Source organism: Saccostrea cucullata, unplaced genomic scaffold (genome assembly GCF_032062105.1).
Source record: "Saccostrea cucullata isolate Sc308-1 unplaced genomic scaffold, CSIRO_AGI_Scuc_v1 ctg22284, whole genome shotgun sequence".
Lineage (NCBI taxonomy): Eukaryota > Metazoa > Mollusca > Bivalvia > Ostreida > Ostreidae > Saccostrea > Saccostrea cuccullata.
This window is the reverse complement of record NW_026935788.1, coordinates 1-6384: the sequence shown is the minus strand read 5'-3', so window position 1 is coordinate 6384 and position 6384 is coordinate 1. Positions and strand designations below refer to the sequence as shown.

General features: G+C 31.6%; 1 long non-coding RNA gene across 1 annotated transcript; it reads left to right on the top strand.

Annotated features, from left to right (window-relative positions):
* The first annotated feature begins 3353 nt into the window (after nucleotides 1-3353).
* On the top strand, nucleotides 3354-4281 carry LOC134243777 (uncharacterized). The gene is made up of 3 exons (XR_009987106.1): nucleotides 3354-3558; nucleotides 3826-3953; nucleotides 4203-4281. It is a non-coding gene; the product is annotated as an uncharacterized LOC134243777 (long non-coding RNA).
* Nucleotides 4282-6384: the final 2103 nt, after the last annotated feature.

The following is a 6384-nucleotide window of genomic DNA, read 5'->3' as shown; positions in this document are numbered from 1 at the left end:
CACTGAAAATCTCAAGTTTCTATCTTAAGCCGTTTTCGAGAAAACTCGCGGACAAACTAACCCTCTAAAATTCACTTAAATGCAAAAATCTCGGAACCGGAAGTGACGTCATCAAAATAAAAAAATATATGTCTAGATTTTTTTATATTCCATCCGCCCTGAAAGTTTCATAAAAATCGTGCAAGCCGTTTCCGAGAACTCGCGTGCACAAAATCGGTAAGAAAAAAAAGAAAAAAACTGTGGAAAAGAAACCTAAGAATAACAGAAAGGTCTTCCGTTGGAAACGGAAGACCTTAATAATAAAAATAGTGGAAAAGAAACCTAAGAATAACAGTAAGGTCTTCCGCTGAAGACGGAAGACCTTAAAAATAGAATCTTGTTGCCATGGCAACAAATAAGTCTTCCGTTCTTCTAAGACTGTTAGAATTTGCTTTTTTTTTCTCTGCAAAAAAAATAGAAATCATATCTACGCTAAAAGAAAAAAATGCAAAAAGGTCTTTCAGTACTTAAGGTACTTAGATTTTCATGATCAATCTTGTTCTGATGCATTTTGGCACTCATAAGAGCTACATTTGTATCATAGACAAACCAACAGACGAACGAACATCGTACTCTCATAAACTTCAATGTGTTTATGTTTTGGCACAAATGCGATGATGTTATAAAAATGTCATGAACTATAAGTTAGCACCACATAAAACTTAAAGTCGTTGATTTTTAAAGTAATACTATCGAGATTTACCAGCAGAAAGATTAATTTAATTAATTACAGGAATTATTCAGCAATCGATTAATTGATTATATGTTGTTTAACGTGCCTCTCGAGAATTTTTCACATGGGAAGCCTCCACTCGCCGGTGGAGACTGCAAAATGTTGTCCTATAACTTGGCGCTTATCGCCACTGAGCAGTGGGGAATCTTTTTGAGCCAGTACCATCAGGCATACGGGACCTCGATTTAAACGATCTCGTCTGAAGGACAGGTCTCCACATCCCACAACTGAAGTCCATAACATAGGCGCTTGGTTTCAGGATTGTGTATTTTGTGTATAATGTGTTTTTCGATGTATGTCTGAATACCATCATCAAAATAAAAATAAAAATTCGCTAAAATTAGCACGTTTTAAAAATTTCATATTTACTGTATATAAAAAGAGAAAAGGAGCGTCATTCTCCATCTTGTAAATCAGGGGGTACCTCGGTTCACACTTAATTTTCATCTATCTCTACATTTTTCCTACTAGTGTCGAGTGAGATCTAGCTTCAAAAATGATTGATTAAAGCCTTTCAAACGTCTGCCGATTTGAACTTGTCGTATAAAACATGGAGTTAACCCAAAACGTCCTTGATTCTTGACCTGTTTATCGCAAGCAACGGAAGTGCCGATTTTTATCGATGAAAAATGTAGAGGCGTCCCGGAATTACATAGAAAATCTAGAGAGGTCAGAAACCGCGCCAAACTTGTTCTCTCTAGATTTTCCGAGTAATTCCGGGACACCTTTACATTTTTCATCGTTAAAAATCGGCGATGAAAAATTCAATCCTGAAACCAAGCGCCTATGATATACATGTATGATGCTCTAGCCATGTTTTTATTTCATTTTTCATTTCACAAATTTGTTGCATCAGATTTTCTGAAAGATCATACGTAATAAAGATCATTTCGAACAACTTTATTGCAATGCATACAGCGTCCGGTGATTTTGATTGACAGGTCAATACATGTGCAATTCGCGTGATTATTTCTTAACGAGGCTAGGGGGTGGCAGCCATTTTTGAACTATTTCAATCTGCTTTAAAAGGAGAGCTCCATATAAAGATATACAAAAATGATCAAATTTTAAAACTAGAATATAAAATTTTTTTCTTTGCCAAATGATAGTTGACAGCTAAAGATACTGTATCCTAAAAATAAGTTAAATCTGGTGGTTAATTTGGGATTAAATTGTTGACCCACCAGCCTCCTTAAGCAGAAAAATATACAGAAATTTACTATGACGGACTATGAAATCAGAAAATATTTAATAAAGAATTGGTACAACTGATATAGAACTGTTATTTTGTCTATGTAAATGGATAGGATAATCGGGATTAAAAGGGAATCTCTCTCTCTCTCTCTCTCTCTCTCTCTCTCTCTCTCTCTCTCTCTCTCTCTCTCTCTCTCTCTCTCTCTCTCAGACGTGAATTTCAGTATCTTGCATAATGAAAAATCTACTATTATAGAACATGTAGAATATGAATTTCTGTATACATGTTGATGGTAATTATAACCAAATGTTTCAGATTTAATTGTATAACGATTCAAAAGCCAATACTTGCAAGAATGTCTCCGAATATAAATCAAGAGGAAGGGGGGGGGGGGCTTCAAAAGAATTACATACTCGGTAATTTTATATTTTATGAATTATAAGGAAAATACGTCAGGTTGCATGTACATACATATAATCATATAACATTGCATAAAATTCATTCGTATACTTTATCCAACATATCAACAGACCTTTGCAGATGTTTTTGTATCATGTTTTAGCGTAGCATTATTTCAAACAGAAACGCTCAACTTTTACATAATGTTAACCCTTTGAGTACTAGTATTTCACAAAATTCAAGAATCGCTTTTTCTCATCTTTAATAACACCTCGGGTATATAAAAGTATAGATCATGTAAAATAAATAACAACGACTTTTTATCAATGAAATATACATGTTAAAACCAAATCTAATCTAGATAGATTGATTTTCTTTCTTTTAATTACACTGTATAAGTGGCAGATATCAATTTATTTCTAAAAGCTTTACACTCACTCTTCTTTCGCTCAGTTCTCTTTTGAGTACATGTACCATTTTAGAATCGAAAATAAAACTCGGATTCTGGGATAATTTAGCATTCAAATGAATTAAGAATACTTTGTATTCTATATATTCATGTTTAAAATCATTACTGCCATTACAGACTTGCACTACGCTGGCAACTTTAAACTATACATATACTGAATGTGGTAACCAACGTAATCTTACATATGATTTGAACATATTTTATTGTAATATAATTACAATGGGATTGAGCACAAGTTCTGAAAACTTATAACGCCCATCTCCCTATACATATAAATTACACATTTATATTGTCACAGTTAAACATGCTATATAAAGTATTCAGTATTTGCAAAAGTAAACAAATTGATGCATTTTGCATATATGTATAAATAAACAAAATGTTGAACAAATTCATATATTAATATTGGTACAGTAATTGACAAGGAAATCTACCAGAATGCTTAATAAATGTTTGAACAAAAGAAAAGAGACGTTCATTCTCTGCAGTATTCAGTGAATCAATCCCCCATAACACTGAAAACATAAATTTGTCACGTTGACCAGATTTGAAGTCATTTTCTTCAGTTCAGTTAGTCAATACATAATTTGACTATCTGTTTCCTCAACATTATCAGTCTCTGGTCAACTTTGACTTGTGACTGGTCATCTTGTTTATATTTATTGGCGGGAAGAAACAATAGCGTCGGTCGCCATTTTCCTCCCAGGAAAACTCGAAGTCATGGTATGTCATGTTTGTTGTTTTCTTGTTTTAGACAAACAATTCTATAAAAAACTTATTTAAAAAATGTTCTACAGAGAAATAATATTGTAATTAACAAAGTACTCGATATTTTTCATCAATAATTGTTGTATTTACATGTAGGTTAGGATGTGGGTTGATTGTGTTCAAGCAGATTTTTGCATATTCAATTTATGCAAACAGTTCAAATCGAAATTGGTCTAAAATTCAACGATTATTAAATAGGTATTATTCTTTTACAACTCACAGTATGGCATGGACTCTCAACTACCACTGAATGGACAAACAAATCAAAATACAATGCATTGTTACGAATATAGACAAGATGAAAACCACATTAGGTACACGAAGATGTTACCATGAATAGAAGAAATAAGGTAGGATTACACGTACTGATAGCTTATATTTTCAGTATAATGGTGATTTACATAGAACTTGTTATGTTTTAAAATTCTATTTTATAAAAGAAAATACAAATCGACTAGTCCCTAATGTACATGTACTAACTCTCCACTTACTATACTGGCCTGCTTAACCAAATATTATTCATATTATTCCATGTATTTTGTTTATAATACATGTATATGATAAAGGCATTTAAAACAAAATCACAATATGGTTTGTAGTTAATCCATTTCTGACGAAGACAACCAAACGAGAAGAAAATAGAACTGATGATGATTTCATTCCCATGTTCCATGTTTGCTAAGGTAAACGTAATTTTTTATTCATTTTAATTGTATGTATTAAACGACTTAAGGTACCTGTTACTTTCTTCTCAATACTGCATACATAGCTACTAGTATTTAACTAAATTTATATTTTGATTTCCTTTCAATATAAATACATTTGTAAATTTGTTTTCATATACTTTACTTTGCTATCAAGCAACTTAAATAAGTAAATTATAAAGACTATTCTGCATTGCAGGACCTGTGTAAAAGAATTTGTAATGATCAAAGAAGAAAACAACCAGTTAATATATTCCTCTGAGGTAGGAGAACAAAGCAGCAACTTAACTGAAAGGGTGCAACGAGAGACTGTTTCCTGAAGTTATTTCTTTGATTGATAAGAGATCATTTACAAACAGTAAAACTAATTTGCTTGAAAATATATAAATATCTATGTATGCTATATATGTAGGTGTATATCACTATATGATCTCTTAATTTTTTAACAATGTTTATATGCAAATCTTATGTTGTTTTTTTAGAAAATCAGTTTATTCATTTTTGTATATTTGGTGCATGAAATAACCATATTTATGAAATTTTGTAATAAATAGTTCAAATATTAGTTGTATAATTGTTATATTTTGTATCTGAAGGGCATTGATGCGTGATAATCAAAATGATTTGACGCGCATCGTCATCATGATTTCCAATATCGTCAAAATGCCTAGAAATATAACTAATTGACAGTCATTTTGATATGAAATGATACTCACTTTGAATATCGGAATCTATCATTATGACAAGAATACAGTCAAATAAAATCGTTATAGTGTACTCATTGTGACTTTTGATTAGTCAAGGTAGGCTATCGAGTTAGTCAGTATGATTTTTCTCGAGTCGTCAAAATGAACTTAACATATTGTCTAATTGACTAACTGCACCCTCATCTGGAGGACAATCAATCTGATTATTTTTTTAGGTCATGGTGACTAACTTAAATTTTCAGTGAATAAGACATGTATGTGGATTTTGTCAAATTGTACACATTTATGTAAAAATTCATTTCTGGCGTTCGCATACTTGGGACATACGAAAAATAATGATATGTGTCCTCAACTTTACCGCACGTGCATAAGGGACTTGATATTAAATTGCATCTATAAAGGTCGTCATTTAGTGCACAATTATGTCATAGTCTGGTTTGAAGAACATTTAGTCTTCTGTTGCCGTAATCAAAGTAAGAAGGTGGAGCAGATCTAGATTTTTTAAATCTTACATGTAGAAGTGGATATGGAAACTCAAAGTCTAAATATTTTTTTTTTATGTGGAAGGTGTAGGTCTAGACGTCTGCAACGTCATAAATACTACCTCCGCCTTTTTCTCGAAAGTTCTTTTCCCACTTACATGTCAGAGTTATCTATCTTTGCTTATTGTCACAACGTAAATAGAGAAAATCAATTTATTGACGGTACCTTAAATCTCCAAAATGAAGAATCCGATTTAATGAATAATATATTTAGTATTTTTGCGGAATAATTTGTATATACATCGCTGTAATGTAATGTATAGTACTGCGTACAACATTATTTTCTTGAAAGTCCTTAGTTGATACAGAACGGATATATTTTTTTTTTACATATAAATTTATGAATAAATAACTTTCAATATACAGACTAACACTACACAGCCAATTAAAACTTTACATATACTGAATTAAGTAGCATGCAACATATGAAATATTGAATGTGTAAATATGTTGATCTGGAGAGTGTATATGCCTCTGAAGTCATCAATACTATTTCCGCCTTTATCTCGAAAGTTCTATTCTCATTCACAGGTCAGAGTTATCTTTCTTTGCCCACCTTATACATACTACGTACATAGAGAAAATTTCGGTACCGAAAATATACAAAATGCGGAATCTGATTTAAAAACAAATTATATATTTAGTATTTGTAGAAAAATGTCTGTTTTACCTAAGAATATCTTGAAAAAATATCTAAAAACAAAAAAATCAAAAATTGACCAAAAACAAATTCACTTCCGGTTCGGACAGGAAGTACTGGAAACGCACGAAAACAACTTCAAAACAAATAGAATATCATGATCTAATACTCCTGTAAATTTCATATCT